Source organism: Zea mays, chromosome 1 (assembly GCF_902167145.1).
Source record: "Zea mays cultivar B73 chromosome 1, Zm-B73-REFERENCE-NAM-5.0, whole genome shotgun sequence".
Taxonomy (NCBI): Eukaryota; Viridiplantae; Streptophyta; class Magnoliopsida; order Poales; family Poaceae; genus Zea; species Zea mays.
The window spans coordinates 160836712-160854194 of record NC_050096.1 but is presented as its reverse complement, the minus strand read 5'-3'; positions in this window follow the sequence as shown (position 1 = coordinate 160854194).

Sequence of the window (17483 nt, the reverse complement as noted above, 5' to 3'; positions counted from 1 at the left end):
GACGGAGGAACCGGCGCAGGAACATTCGACGACATCACGCGGCCGGAGAACGGGATCCGGAGCAGCCTGTCTCGCGAGACGAGGTCTCGGAGATAGGAGAAACTCCGGAAGAACGCGTCTTCAGAGAACGAAGGAACTCCCGACGACGTGATCGCCGCCGGGCTCAGGAGCAAGCCGAGCAAGATGCAAGGCAACGCCGGGAGAATCCATTCTTCGGGCGCAACCTGAATCCCGACTTCGCCCGAGCTATGAACACGCCGAGCAAAGTCAGAGGGGTACTAGCTCGGATAGCTGATGGACTCCCTCGGACTCCCGACGCTGAGGGCTACCGACGACTGTTCACCCAGGCGGCCAACCACCTTCTACCGCTTGTTCACCCGCCGAATGATCTACAACACGCCATCAACAGTCGCCGAGACGCGCGAAGCTCCATCAATGCTTCTCGCGAATGGCGGCATGAGAACGAGATCCGCCGCCGGGAGGAGTACGACAGGGATCATGGCATCCCAGCTCAGAGCCAGGCCACCAGAACTGAGTCGGCAACGGCCTCGACTGGCGGTACCACCCGGGGGCGGTCGAGGAACCACAACCACTACTCCCCTCCCCGGGACATACGTCATCCCCGACGACAGGAGGACACGTGCGGAGTGTCTGCTCTTACTCCACGCCTTAGGGCCATCCAATGGCCTCCCAACTTCAAGGTATCCAATGTCGACAAATATGAACCTAAGCAAGATCCAGGGGGTTGGCTAGCCGTCTACACCACCGCTGCCCGAGCTGCCGGGGCGTCCGAAGACGTGATGACCGCGTATTTACCCATTGTCCTTGGGCAAGACGCGCTGCAATGGCTGCGACATCTACCCTGACACTGCATCGACGATTGGGGTGACTTCAGTCGACGCTTCACCGCCAACTTCCAGTCCCTCTCTGACAAACCAGCGCAACCGTGGGACCTCAAATCCATCAAGCGTCGGGGGGACGAGACTCTCCGGTCGTACCTCAAAAGGTTCCAGACCATGAGAAATCGTATCCCCGAGGTCACGGAGGCGGTCGTGATCAAGGACTTCTACAGGGGATCCAACAACTCGGCTTTCGTCCGAGCCATACTACAGAAGGCGCCGACTACTTCCGAGGAGCTGTTCCGGGAAGCCGACCTCTACATCACCGCCGACAAGCGGGCCCAGGACCTCATCGAAGGAGCAAAGCCCGCACCGGCAGCACCACAACACGACACGAACCAGCAACCCGACAAACGATGGGAGAAGAGGCCTCGCGAAGAAGTACACGCCGCCGGACCACCTGCCTCTCGCGCCCGAGGAGGACCTCGTGGAGGCGAACGCACGCTGGACGACATCCTCGACGCCTAGTGCCCGTACCACAAGGACATGCGCCACACTCTTCGTAACTGCCGGGACTTCAAGCATTCCGTCGGACACGACCGACCCTTTCAACCTCTACCTCCTCCTCCACCGAGGGGAGGACCAGATGAACCACGACAACCCCATCAGCAGGAGGAGGGAGGAGGAGGAGCTTTCCCACGCGTCGACAGGGAGGTCAACGTCATCTTCGGCGGACATGGGTCGCAGGAGAACAAAAGACAACAAAAGCTCAACGACCACCAGATACTGGTGGCGACCACCGGTCCTCCCGCCCCATACCGGTGGTCAGAACACCCGATCACTTTCGCTCGGGAGGATCAGTGGCTCAACTTCGACCATCCAGGCAAATACCTGCTCCTCGTCAATCTGGTGATCCGAGAGAGCCGGGTAAAGAAGGTGCTAGTGGACGGGGGGAGCAGCATCAACGTCACCTTCCCCCGGACACTCCAAGGCTTGGGAGTTCACCTCAAAGAGCTCCATGAGTCGGACACTCCTTTCTTCGGCATCGTGCCGACGGAAGGGGAATACCTGCTGGGCCACATCTACATGCCAGTCACCTTCGGAACTCCGGAGAACTACAGAACCGAGTTCCTGAGGTTCGAAGTGGCGAACTTCGACTGCGGGTACAACGCCATCATCGGGAGGCCGGGACTGGCCAAATTCATGGCCATCCCTCATTACACGTACATGATACTGAAGATGCCAGGACCGCAAGGAATCATAACTGTGTGCGCCGACTTCCAAGGCGTCGCAGAATGTTTCCGAGTGGCCATCCAAGCAGCCCTCACCACCAAGCCGTCGGCGGTTCCTTCAACACTGGCGAACTCTAAGCCTGAAGAGGACCTTGCAGTACCGGCAAACGAAGCTCAGGCCGCGATTTCTATGCGGCCGACTGAAGAAACCAAGAGGATCAACCTGGGGTTCGCTGATGAACGCAAGACTGCCATCATCAGCTCCAGCTTGGACGACAAATAGGAAAGCGCGCTCGTCCAGTTTCTGCAAGATAACCGAGATGTATTCGCATGGCAACCTGCGGATATGCCGGGAGTCCCAAGAGAACTGGCCGAGCACAAACTGAAGGTCTATCCCCAGGCAAGGCCGATTCGGCAAAAGCTACGTCGTTTCACGCCCGACAAGAGAGAGGCCATTCGCGCCGAGTTAGCTCGCTTGGTCGCGGCCGGATTTATTAGAGAAGTGTTACACCCCGAGTGGTTAGCCAACCCTGTTCTTGTACTCAAAAAGAATAAAGTGGATTGGCGCATGTGCGTCGACTATACCGATCTCAACAAACACTGTCCGAAGGATCCCTTCAGGCTCCCTAGGATAGATCAGGTGGTGGACTCCACCGCTGGATGTTCTGTGCTGTCTTTCTTGGATTGCTATTCCGGATACCACCAGATTAGTTTGGCGAAGGAAGACGAGGAAAAAACGGCGTTCATCACTCCGTTTGGTGCTTTCTGTTATACCTCCATGCCGTTCGGCCTCAAAAACGCTGGAGCGACTTATCAGAGAGCCATCCAAACGTGCTTAGCCGACCACTGGGGCAAGCGTGTGGAGGCCTACGTAGATGATGTGGTAATCAAAACAGAGAATTCGGAAAACTTCATCGAAGACTTATAGCTGGTTTTCAACAGTCTGAGACGGTATAGATGGAAGTTTAATCCTGAAAAATGTGTTTTCGGGGTACCGGCGGGAAAATTACTCGGGTTTATCGTCAGCCACCGAGGAATTGAGGCTAATCCAGATAAGATTGAAGCTATCATGAAGATGGAAGCACCTCGATCGCAAAAGAAGGTTCAACGACTTACTGGATGTATGGCAGCTCTGAGCAGATTTATATCCAGGCTGGGGGAAAAAGCTTTGCCATTTTACAAGCTACTCAAGAAGGTGGATAAGTTTCAGTGGACTTCAGAAGCACAGGAAGCTCTAGATGCGCTGAAGAAATTCTTGACAACACCACCAGTACTGAAGCCACCCCGACGAGCTACGTCAGCTCAACCAGCTGAAGATCTGCTACTGTATATCTCTTGCACGACTCACGTGGTAAGCACCGCGTTGGTAGTCGAGCGAATAGAAGAAGGACATGCCTACCCAGTGCAACATCCTGTTTACTTCATTAGTGAAGTTCTAGGCCCCTCAAAGAAAAAGTATCCTCAAGTTCAGAAGCTATTATACGCAGTACTTCTAACTGCCCGCAAGCTACGTCACTACTTTGATGACCACAAAGTCATAGTAGTCACCGGTTTTCCAATAGGGGATATTCTTCACAACAAGGAGGCCATTGGCCGGATAGCCAAATGGGCTTGTGAATTGGGATCTCATGACATCGAGTTCCGACCTCGCACTGCCATCAAAACTCAAGCACTGGTTGATTTCGTATCAGAGTGGACTGAACAACAAGTACCAGATAACCCAGAGACTGCAGAAGTGTGGCGAATGTATTTTGATGGCTCGCTGAAGTTGCAGGGAGCAGGAGCAGGAATTCTCTTCACCGCACCTGGAGGCGAGCACCTCAAATATGCCCTCCAGCTACTATTTCCAGCCTCCAACAATGCAGCCGAGTATGAAGCTCTGATCCATGGATTGAACATCGCCATCTCATTGGGCGTCAAGAGATTGATGGTATACGGAGACTCTCTGGTGGTCATCAGCCAGATAAACAAGGAGTGGGATTGTTCAAGCAATTCAATGGGAAAATACTGCGCTGTCGTCCGAAAGCTAGAAGATAAATTTGAGGGTCTGGAATTTCATCATGTAGAAAGAGATCGGAACACGGCAGCTGATGTACTGTCCAAGCTAGGATCCAGTCGAGCTCAGGTCCCATCCGGAGTCTTTGTGCAAGATATACTGCAGCCGAGTATCTCAATGGATCAAACAAAAGAGTGCAACATTATAGATCAACCCGAGTCAGACTCTGATGACTGGAGAAGGCCAATCATCAAGTATATAAAGAATGAAGAAGAACCAGATGACAAGAACTCGGCCGAGCGCATTGCCAGACAGTCGGCTCACTACACACTCATTGGGGAGACATTGTATAGAAGGGGTGCGTCAGGCGTCCTCATGAAGTGCATCCTCCCGTCCACTGGGAAGCAACTTCTGGAGGAGGTCCATGCTGGGCAATGTGGAATACATGCAACCTCCAGAACACTAGTCGGGAAGGTCTTCAGGTCAGGATTCTATTGGCCAACAGCAAAGAACGATGCAGCCGAGTTAGTTCAGAGGTGCGAAGCTTGCCAATACTTGTCAAAACAACAACACCTGCCAGCACAGCAACTGCAGACCATACCAGTAACTTGGCCTTTCGCATGCTGGGGACTGGATATGATCGGACCTTTCAAGAAAGCTCAGGGGGGATACACTCATGTATTGGTAGCGATCGACAAATTCACTAAATGGATAGAGTTCAAGCCCATCGCTTCTTTAACCTCTGCTAAGGTCGTGGAATTCATACAAGACATAATATTCAGATTCGGGATACCAAACAACATCATAACTGACTTAGGATCCAACTTCACAAGTTCAGAATTCTTCGACTTCTGCGAGCAAAAGATCATTCAGATCAAGTATGCATCTGTAGCACATCCAAGAGCCAACGGGCAGGTTGAGCGAGCCAACGGGATGATATTGGAGGCACTCAGGAAAAAGGTCTTCGATAAGAATGAAAAATTCGCAGGAAAGTGGATAAGGGAATTGTCTTATGTCGTTTGGAGCCTAAGAACCCAACCTAGCCGAGCCCTGCATGGAAACACTCCTTTCTTCATGGTCTATGGGTCGGAGGCAGTGCTACCCGCCGATCTCCAGTTTGGGGCGCCAAGGTTGATCTTCGAAAACATAGCAGAAGCTGAGGCCACCAGGCTGGAGGACATTGATGTACTTGAAGAAGAACGGCTAAATGCGGTAATCCAATCAGCACGGTACCAGCAGACTCTAAGGCGCTATCACGACAAGGCTGTGCGACAACGATCCTTCTCAGTAGGGGATCTCGTCCTCCGCCGAATTCTAACGGGAGAGGGACGACACAAGTTATCGCCCTTATGGGAAGGACCCTTCATGGTAGCAGAAGTCACTCGGCCCGGATCGTATCGTCTCACTCAGATGGATGGCACAGAAGTCGGGAACTCCTGGAACATAGAACACCTCAGAAAGTTTTATCCCTAGCTGTATTTCAAAAACTGCCAGGACGACGATGTACTCTGTAAAGTGGGAATATGTCATCAATAAAAAAGAGGTTTCAAAGATACTCAGATTGTTTACGATTGACTTGCATTCTTACTTAACTCGGGGTGACCACTATGCCCTACTAACGGAGCAATCGACTTAAGTCGGCAACGACTTAAGGCGGTGCAACATGCTCACGCTTACTTAACTCGGGGTGACCACTATGCCCTACTAACGGAGCAATCGACTTAAGTCGGCAACGACTTAAGGCAGTGCAACATGCTCACGCTTACTTAACTCGGGGTGACCACTATGCCCTACTAATGGAGCAATCGACTTAAGTCAGCAACGACTTAAGGCAGTGCAACATGCTCACGCTTACTTAACTCGGGGTGACCACTATGCCCTACTAACGGAGCAATCGACTTAAGGCGGTGCAACATGCTCACGCTTACTTAACTCGGGGTGACCACTATGCCCTACTAATGGAGCAATCGGCTAAAGTCAGTGGCGACTTAAGCCGGTGCAACATGCTCATGTCTATGCAATTCAGGGTGACCACTACGCCCTATTAACAAAAACAATCGACTTAAGTCAGCAGCGACTTAAGGCGACCAGACGTAATTATGATTACTCATACAGGGATGACTTCTATATCCCGCAAACAAATTTCATAATTATCGCGCGTCATCTCACTACTGCAAATTTACGAACTGATGAATTCTAAAACAATAAGAGAGTAATTATATCATTCGAATGCTGAACTGATGTTCTCCAACAAATATTTGATCATGCTAACCGCGCGCTCAAAGCATGCAAAATGTTTCTCTATTTCGCAATATCTTTCTCAAGAGCGACCGACGAAGAAGGGCGACTCGAGGAATCAGGGGCAGCATTCACGTCAGCCCTTATGTCTTCAGGAACAACCACGCCGGGTCTTCTCATCAAGATTCGTCCCGCCCGAATAGCCTTGTCCATGGCTCTGTCGCGCTGGGCTCTGAGAGTAACAGAAGTCTCTTCGGCAACCTTAGCAGCCAGTCGAGCAGTTTCTAACTTCTGGACAATGGATTTCTTGGAAGCTCGGAGTTCTTTGATGGTAGCATCCTTTGCTGATATCAACTGCTTGAGGCGGGTCACTTCGTCCGCGGATTCCTGCAGCTTACAGCGTTGATTGTCCAATTCCTCCATTGTAAAGCGGTGACTCCTCTCCAAGATGGTCAGCGAGTTGCTAGAATCACGATACAATCTGTCAAGACTGTCACGAGAGGCAGCGAGGATACACTTTTCTTCCTGCGAGCAAAAATCAACTCCTTCAAAAACCAAGCAAGTAATAGGAACACAACAAGGCAAAGCACAGTTTTGTAAATTACCTTTTCAGAATCGAGCTGAGCATGGAGAGAAGAACTCAGTGCATTGGCGTCATCCAAGGCAGCAGAGACTTGACCCAGTTCAGTTTGGCTCTGAGAGTACTTCTCCTCGAAGTCAGCACACCGCTGGACCAATTCAGCCTGATCTCAGGAATGTTTTTCCTCAAGAGTTGAAATCTGCCGAGTCATTCCTAGCAAGAGATAATCAAACAAAACGGGGTCAGAAGGTAAAGCAGTCCACAGTGAAGGCAAAGAGAAGCAAAAAGGGCACTAACCAACGTTGGTTGCCTCCAATTCAGAGACACGATGTTGAAGTCACACTGGATTCCAACATGCAAGAGATGAAGCTACTTCTGTGACGGAAGCACCCTGTAGCCTCAGCTGGCTAGCCATCCCATCCACCAAAGCCTGATGAGGAAAACAGATGAGTGTAATGACAGCAGTCCATACAATGTGAAAATCAAGCTAAAATACATCACAGTACCTGGAGGTTGGAAAAGAACGAAGGAATCCCCAAATCAGGAGAGATCAGTTGGTAATCAGGCGTAAGGCCACCACCCGAAGCAGCTTGCAACGAACCAGTAGGAATCAGCTCGGTGCCTTCAACAGAGCCAAACACTCGATCAGCGGGGACGCTGCCCTCTAAAGCGACTCCCTGGTCCAAGGTTTGGGCTACCACCATACAGCCAGAGTGTGGTGGAGATCCCGCATGAACGTCCATGGAAGTACAGGAGGGAGACCCTGCTCGGGCACCCTCGAGGACTGGGTCATAGTTCGCACTGCCCACTTGAGCCGGATCATCCTCGGCAGCACCCTCGGGGGCTGGGCAGTGGCTTACACTCTTCACCCGAGCCAAGTCATCCCCGGCGACATCCTCGGGGGCTGGGCATGTGTCAGCACCATTCTTGAGGTCCAAGTTCTCTGCAGTAACCACCTCTAAGGTTGACGGGCCCTCAGCTACTTCCATAGGACCAGGACGATCCAAGTCAGTCTCCCGACCCTCGAGATCGCGCTCTAAGGTCGACGAGGCACGAGATGACCTCAACCCAGCATCAGGCACGTCAGCGCAAGCCTCCATTGCACCATCATCCACTGGCTCCGATAACAATTCCTCTGGGACCATATCCTCAAGAGTCTGATCAAAGTTGGCCAGGGACAGTTCTTGCAGACCAATGAGGGCAGACAAAGCAGGAGAGGGAACTCTACTACTTTCACCACTGGCGATGAACTGCCGACTGTTTTTCCGAGTCAAAGGAATTTCATTTCCTTCCTCCTCGTCATCCACATTGGCAACACAAGCAGCACCCCCATTGGGATCAGCAACAGATGGAGCACCCCCATTGGGATCAGCAACAGATGGAGCACCCACATTGGGATCAGCAGTGGATTGGGTACACCCATTGGGGTCAGCATCAGCTAATCCAGTCGCAGGCACTTCTTCAGTAGCAGGAATTGAGGTACTAGCGTCCCGATCCAAACTGGACACTCGCCGGAGGCGTCTTCTTTTCTTCTTCTGCTCATCAGCAGAAGGATCAGGCTGATTGGCTCGGCAAGGGCACCTCGGGTGAGTACTGACAGGCTTCTGAGTATCCAAAGTCGTATCAGCCTCTGGGAGGGGCGCCACTACCAACGCCCCAGCAGGAGCAGCATCAGAAGAATCCTCAGCCAGCAAATCAAGCATAGTGCTTATCTCTGCATCACTAGGGTTCAGGGGCACCTCAAAATGGACCTGCCGTTCATCATCAGGAATCTCCCCAAGCGAAGCAACCAAGGCACTAACTTCATCAGCAGAGGGTCGCACTCTAAGGCCCAAACTGCCATCAGTGATAGGTGGATTCGACACAAAAAGGGTGAAGGCTTTGAGAGGAGGCAGGTTCCAGGCCGAGTATGCCACTGGAGCACCAACATTTGACACTTTGCCCCTGAGGATCATCTCAAGTCGGCTCATCAAGTCTGCAGAGGGAATTCTCCTGTTGGTAACCCGAGTTGAGTCGGCTAGCCCTCGATACAGATAAGCTGGGTATGCCCTGTCTTTCAGTGGCTGGATATTCTTGAAAACAAAATCAGTAACCACGGCTTCAGCAGTCAGACCCCTCTCTTTCAGCAGTCCAACTTCAGCTAGCAACACACCTACCTCAACTACCTCCTGATCTGTGGGAGACTCGGTCTAGCTTGGGGTACAAACGTCCGGCTGTCTTCCCGATCGGGAGGGGAGAGAATTCCCATAATTTTCAACTATGAACCACTCCAAGCGCCATCCCTTGATACTGTCCTTGAGAGGGATCTCGAGATATTCAGTCTTCCTCCCGCGGCGCATCTCCAAGCTGGCACCCCCAACCAATTGATGTTGTCCCCCGGCCATCCCAGGGCGACAATGATACAAGTATTTCCACAGACCGAAATGCGGCAACACGCCAAGAAAGGCCTCGCATAAATGAACGAAAATGGAGATTTGCAGAATTGAATTGGGGTTCAAATGGGTCAAGTTAATATGGTAGAAATCAAGGAGGCCACGGAAAAAGGGAGAAATGGGAAGGCCAAGGCCGCGGAGAAGGAAAGGGGCGTAAACAACGGACTCATGGGTATCCTCAGTCGGAACAGTAAACCCATGGCAGATCCGCCAGGAACAGAGTTCCCGCGGAGGAAGAACCCCGATGGATACGAGGTGGAGAAGTTCAGTTTCAGAAATGACGGACATGTGGTTACCTGCGAAAGGCAACTGACTGTTGGGGTCGATTGGAGGAATCACCACAGCAGACGAGCTCGAGGTTTTCCTCTTGGGTGCCATCTCGATTCTACCAGCGAGAAGAGTGGGAAGCGGATGGCAGAGAGGATTCGGAAGCGAGAAAGCAAGAACTAGGGCACGAAAAGCAAAGGCAGCTAAAAGCGCAGCACTTATGGGATATTCTCGAGCCAGATACCGTTTCAAAAAGTGCCCAGTCATCACCCGGCAGTTATTTCCAAAACCCCAGCGTGCCACGTAGTCACCCGGCAGTTATCTCCAGAACACCGGTGCGCCACCTCATCACTCGGCCATCATCCCAAAAGTGGCTCGCGCGACCTGATATCACTCGGCGTTGCCTCCAAAACGCCGATTTCGTGTTCAGTCGTTCGGCATTACCTCTAAAATGCCGACGTCGCCCTCCAGTCACTCGGCGTTGCCTCCAAAACGCCGATTTCGTGTTCAGTCGCTCGGCATTACCTCTAAAATGCAGACGTCGCCCTCCAGTCACTCGGCGTTGCCTCCAAAACACCGATTTCGTGTTCAATCGCTCGGCATTACCTCTAAAATGCCGACGTCGCCCTCCAGTCAGTCGGCGTCGCCTCCAAAACGCTGATTTCGTGTTCAGTCGCTCGACATTACCTCTAAAATGCCGACGTCGCCCTCCAGTCAGTCGGCGCTGCCTCCAAAACGCCGATTTCGTGTTCAGTCACTCGGCATTACCTCTAAAACGCCGACGTCACCCTCCAGTCACTCGGCGTTACCTCTAAAACGCTGATATCGTATTCAATCACTCGGCGTTGCCCCTAAAAAGCTGATATTATATTCAATCGCTCGACAGTTATCTCTAAAACTCTGATATTGTGTTCAATCACTCAGCAGTTACTCTAAAAGCGCCGACACCATCTACAAAGTTACTCGGCGACTATTCCTAAAAGCATCAGTTTGATGCCCGAGTTATTCACTTACTCTCTCAAAGGAATTAGCCTCACAAATAAGCAGGACAGTCGTTAAGGAAAAGCCAACATCATTCTTTCATTAGAAGGGAAGATAACAAACTTACAAATCAACTCTTTATGAGTTGATACTTCCCTACTACTACTACTACACTATACTATACTACTCTACACTACTAAATATTACTACATTATTCTAGCTATACTATACTAATATCTAAAAGACCAGTGGCATCTAGCCACTGGCCCTATGATTACACTCGCCGTCACATCACATTACTACTCAGAAGAAGCCGGCTAAAACACTCAGCGTACCAAGCCGTCCCTTGCCCACACCCATTGGGGGGGACGCCCAGGAATTATCAGTATATTTTTCAAAACGGTCACATCTGTGCAGGGCACGCAGTGAATACCTCAAGACAAAAATGAGATATCGGTAAGGATCAGAGGAAAGCCAAATATAGCCAGTGAAGTACAAAATATGGCCGACAGAAGCGACGTGAAGACTAGACAGAGAACGTCCATCAAACGTCCAATCAGTCGCAGAGCAAATAAATTGCACTACCTAGCAAGATATGGATGGATTGCGAACTCGGCTGCTAAAGACAAAATATATGCTGACCTCTGAAGCAAAATATTGATGACATAATGCTGACCTCCGAAGCATAATGTGAATAGCTTCATGCCAATTTCTACAAACAGAAAGGATAATTTTCAGCAAAGAGACACGAAAGGAAGACCTTCTAATGGATTATCCTCAAAAATCCATTTGAAGGTCGGGGGCTACACCCATTGGGTGCACCTCCGGTGCACCCCATGGGTTATCATTCCAAGCCAAGATAGTGCCGACTTCTAAGGCGTGGGACAAGGTTAAAAGGCCAACCCTCAACCAAAACGCAGGAGCACAAATGGAAATAATTTCTGGGGAAGACCTTCGAGCAGATTATTTTCTAAAATCTACTCGAAGCTCGGGGGCTACACCCATTGGGTGCACCTCCAGTGCACCCAATGAAGTTCAGAATCCTACAAATTGAAATGCCGACCTCTAAGGCACAAGCACGAAACTAAGCTTCGGTCTACGAGTGATCAAAGCAGGAGAAGACAACAGGAAGTCATTTTCTTCAAATCACCTGCAAGCTGGACCTGGGATCTTTGGGCTGATTACCTCTAAATTAACCCAAAGATCGGGGGCTTGTGGGGGATAGATATCCCCCGGGTCCACTAAAAGAGTAGAAGACCTCACGAAAGGCCCAAGGGCCCAATAAATCGTAAGGTCATTCTTTCGTGGGCCTGGGGAGAGACAACCAGCAAAGCAGAGCGACATGAGGCCGAATTGGTGCAAACCCGGACGGCCCACAACGTCGAGCGAGTGATCGCAACAGAGATCCGACTTTCCCGCACTGGAGCCCCCATGCAACGGAGCCATGCGAGGATAAGTCGGCAGAATTACATGGAGATAAACTCAAGCAATTCACTATCTTTTAGCTACTCGTTGTTATCATATCCACATGTATTGCCCCATGGTCGAGTATATAAGGCCTAGGGGGAACCCCTTCAGAACGATCGACCCTATTACTTAGCCACCCACATCGACTCTCTGCATCCTCAATCCAGAGAGCTCTCTTGTAACCACGTTCACCAAGCATACTCACCAGGACGTAGGGTGTTACGCATCTCTAAGCGGCCCGAACCTGTAAACCTTGTCCACTGTCCCTCGTGCAATCAACACGAACCATTTTGCTACAGTTGTCGACACTGTCCTACTCCTAAAAACACCTTGAGGGGCAACCCCGGGTGTGCGGTCGGACCCAAAACACCGACACTTTGATCTTCTCCGGGTTTGCTTCAATGCCTCGGTGCGAAACCAGGAACCCCAGCAACTTTCCTGCGGAGACACCAAAGACGCACTTATTCGGGTTCAGCTTCGTGCGTGTTGCCCGCAGCTTGTCGAAGACCAGGGTTAAGTCTTCCACTAGGGTCGACCCTCTCTTAGTCTTGACCACAATGTCATCGACGTATACCTCTACTCTATCCCTAATCAGGTCCTCGAAAGTCTTACTCATCGCCCGCACAAATGTCGGCAAGGCGTTTTTCAGACCGTAAGGCATTACGACATAGCAGTAAAGCCCATCCACTGTTACAAAAGCGGTATGCTTCCTATCTTCCCTAGACATCTAGATTTGATGGAAACCAGAGTAAGCATCTAAGAAGGACAAGAGGTCGCACCCGGAGGTAGAATCCACGATTTGATCTATACGTGGAAGTGGATACGGGTCCTTGGGACAAGCTTTATTAAGGCTGGTGTAGTCGATGCACATCCGAAGCTTCCCGTTTGCCTTTGGAACGATGACTGGATTGGCCAGCCACAGTGGGTGATGAACCTCTTCGATGAAGCCAGTGCCCAGCAGCTTCCGGACCTCCATACGGATGAAGTCCTGCCGCTCAACAGACTGTCTCCGAGGCTTCTGACTCACTGGTTTAGCGTCAGGGTGGATCTTCAGATGGTGCTCGATCACCTCCTCGGGGATCCCAGGCATCTGCGATGGCTTCCATGCGAACACGTTGGCATTTGCCTGGAGGAAGGCGACGAGCGCAAGTTCCTATTTTTCCTCCAGATCACCCGCAATGCGAGTGGTCTGGGGGGAATCTGCGCAGAGCCGGATGGCCTTGATGGGGACATCGTCCGCTCCGGATGGCCGCACCTTTGGCACCTTGGTAGGCGCCTTGGTACTGGAGGTCGAGGGGTTCCTCCCTCCGTCGTCCGGGCGAGCAGTTTCTGCCGCTAGGGCGTGCAACTTCTCCACAGCCGCAAGCGCAGCGGCGTGATCGCCCCACATGGTGAGGACCCCGGTTGAAGACGACATCTTGAGGACCAAATACCCGTAATGGGCAATGGCCAAGGACCGGTACAGGGCCGGCCTGCCAATGATGGCATTGAACGGGAGGTTAACCTCCGCAACATCGAACTAGACGTTCTCTGTGCGGAAGTTTTCCTCAGTCCCGAATGTAACCGGGAGCGTGATGCTCCCAAGGGGATACACCGATTGAGCGCCACTCCGAAGAATGGGCAAGAGGGTCCCAATTGGGACCTTGGGATCTGCAGCTGCCTGAACGTAGCATGGCTGATGACGTTGAGCCCAGCCCCACCATCGATCAGAACATGATGCAGCTTGATGTTGGCAATGACAGGGGCGGTGATGAGCGGCAGTATGCCGGCCCCTGCCATGTTCTCGGGGCAGTCGGATGACCGCTGGTGTGGGGCTGCCCTCGGGACCCCTGGGGTCGCCGAAAGGACCTCGCGGCGCAGGGACTTCACGTTCCTACGGGGGGTGAGTTCCCAGCTTCCACCGTACATCACGTACAGCTTCTTGTGGCGGTCGTTATCATCACCAGAGTTGGAGTCTCCAGTAAGGATGTTCTTGGGGACCTGCTCGGGGACTGATACCCGAGGTCCCGTTCTCCCGCGGCCACATCACCGTTGTCGACCCTCTCCTTGCCAGGCCGGCGACGAGGTGGGGAGCCATCCTTGGAAGTTTGCTCGCGCCGCTCGCTGACGCGCTTCGCGAGCTTGATGATCTCGCGGCACTCTGAGACACTGTGGCGACTGTTGGGGTGCACAGGGCATGAGCCGCTGTTGCCTCCCTGTGGCCATGGGCGCTTGTTGCGCTCGTTCCGGCCCCCAGTCGCAGTTGCGACGACCGGAGCAGCAGACTGTGTCCTCTCGTGGCCGCGGTCCTTCTTCTTTTTCTTTTTGCCGTCTTGGGTGACGGCACCCGAGCCACCCGTCTGGCCAACTCCGGTCTATGGTACCGAGTGCCATGCACGACCCTCGGCAGCTCTGGCACACTTGTCAGCTAGAGCGAAGAGCGTGGTGACAGTTTCCACGTCATGCGTGGCCAACTTCTCCAGCATCTTCTCATCATGTACCCCCTGGCGGAAAGCGGTGATGATGAAAGCATCGGAGATATGAGGTATAGTCCCTCGTACCTTAGTGAAGCAGGAGATGAAAGCCCGGAGGGTTTCCCTGGGTTCCTGCCTCACTGCATGGAGGTGAGCCTCCACGCCATGCCGCTGATAAGCACTGGCGAAATTCACTGTGAATCGCGCGCAGAGCTCTTCCCAGGAGTAGATCGATCCTGGGGTGAGGTTCATGATCCAGGACTGGGCTGGCCCAGACAAGGCTACATGGAAATATGTTGCCATTACAACAGTGTCTCCACCTGCTGCCATAATAGCGGTGACGTATACCTGCAAGAATTCCGACGGGTTTGACGTAACGTCGTACTTTTTCGGCAGGTGTGGCTGGAACTTGGATGGCCAAGTCACCGCACGGAGATGATCCGCCAGTGCGGCGTAGCCCACGCCGGCCAATGGGACACCCGCCTAGATCCAGGCACCCACTGGAGTTTGCGGCGCGACCGCAGCGAAGTCTTGATCGAGGTTGCGACACTCAAAGTTTAGTCGGCGCTCACGCGCCCTCTCCAGAGATACTCGTGCGTCCTCACCCGCACGCCTACGGTTGAGTTCTGTCCGCAGGTCATCAGGCATCTCTAGAGAAATTGGGGCATCCTCGCCCACACGCTGGTGGTTGAGCTCCGCCCGCAGGTCCTCAGTCGGTGCGGCCTTCACTGAAGGTGAGTGCATCGATGCCGACGCCTCATATTGACGCCGGAATGACCGAGGCATGGGCCTAGCTGAGCCAGAATGCACCATGCCGAGCAGACGGTTGACATCGTCACGCCACTGCTTCATGGCCCCCGTGAGAGCACCTAGAGGGGGGTGAATAGGTGATCTTGTAAAAATCAACACTAAATTCCAACAAACTTGATTAAAGAGATTTTAGTGCAAGTTAATCAAGTCTATGAGGCGAGCTCTTGCGAACACAAATAACCACAGAGAGAACAATCACAAGAGACACGCGATTTTATCCTGTGGTTCGGCCAAGCAACACTTGCCTACTTCCACGTTGTGGCATCCCAATGGACGAGGGTTGCACTCAACCCCTTTCAAGTGATCCAATGATCAACTTGAATACCACGACTTTCTTCCTTATAGTTTTCTTCCCGTTTGCGAGGAATCTCCACAAGTTGGAGCCTCTCGCCCTTACAATATTGGTCACAAAGAAAGCACAGAGTAAGGTTGGGAAGAGCAACACACACAAGACTCAAATACGCAGCACAATCACGCACACAAATCACGACCTGAGCTCGAAACACAACGCACAGAGTTCACAACTCAGATGGAGCTCAAATCACTATCACAAAGAATCGAATGCGTGGAGTTGGAGTCTTGGAGTCTTAGGATGCTTAGTCAATGCTTGGGTGACTCCTCCATGCGCCTAGGGGTCCCTTTTATAGCCCCAAGGCAGCTAGGAGCCGTTGGGGGCCAACTTGGAAGGCTAAACTTGCCTTCTGTCGGGTGGTGCACCGGACAGTCCGGTGCACCACCGGACAGTCATTGTAGCTGTCCGGTGCGCGATCTCCTTCCTTTTCTGGCGCATCCGACCGTTGGTCCTCGGGGCAGTTGGCGCACCGGACACTGTCCGGTGTGCCCAACCGACCGTTGCTGCGGGCCACGCGTCGCCCACGGATTGCGCGGCCGACCGTTGCGCTAGCGACCGTTGGCTCACCGAACAGTCCGGTACACCACCGGACAGTCCGGTAAATTATAGCCACGTCACCTTTATCGTTTCCCGAGAGCGACGAGTTCGTCGCAGATGACTCACCGGACGGTCCGGTGAACTATCCGTACGCCGCCGTCGAGTCCCGAGAGCGGCCTTTTTCACGCGGACCAGCCTGGCGCACCGGACACTCCAGACACTGTCTGGTGCACCACCAGACACTGTCTGGTGCACCACCGGACAGTCCGGTGTGCCAAGCCGAGCTGGAGTTGGTTGCTCAGAGCCAAGCCTTTTTCCAATTCTTTTCTCCCTGTTTCTAGCACTTAGACAAAATATGTTAGTACTCAAAACAATGTACTAAGTCTAGAAACATACCTTTTTCTTTGATTTGCACTTCTCAATTTACTTGGCACATAAAAACTTAATTAAACATGTTCGGCACTTAATCACCAAAACATTATAGAAATTGCCCAAGGGCACATTTCCCTTTCAATCTCTCCCTTTTTGGTGATTTATGCCAACACTTCAAAAAGCAATCAAAATAAGTGCAACATCAATGCAAATGAGGACTAAATCATTTTTGCACAATATTTGACATATTTGGATCATTCTTTGCCACCACTTGGTTTGTTTTTGAAAATCAAATTCATTTTTCTATCTCTAAGTCAAACACACTTGTTTGGGCACATAAAGATTTATTCCAAGAGTAAAATTGATCAAGTGCCAAAAACTCCCCCTTTTTCCCATAATCAAAATTCTCCCCCACAAGAGACCAAATTTTGCAATAAGAGTATTTTGGATAAAAAAATCTAACTCTATTATTTTTGAAATTCACAAGTGGTAGCTGATCCATTTGCTTTGGCCTTAATTTCTCCCCCTTTGGCATTAAGCACCAAAACGGGATCATTATTGGCCCTCTAACCCCATTGCCTCACCAAAAACGTCAATTAAGAGCAAAAAGCCAATGAGAGCATAAGTATGAACTTGGAGGTGAGTACACTAATACCGGAGTGCAGTGGAAGTCTTTTCATTGTCCAAGTTCAACTTTCCCTTTCAATGCACCTTTGAGACTACATCAAGTATACTCAAACAAACAGATTAGTCTCAAAGGGTTAAGTTGTAGCACATCTCCCCCTAAATATGTGCATCATTCACACATGGACTTGTGAGGTTCGGGGATCCCTTGCACAACTTGAGCACCATAAATAAGTAACAATTCATATAAATGCATGAAGTAACATGATCAAAGGCATAGAACACATGTATGCTATAGATCAA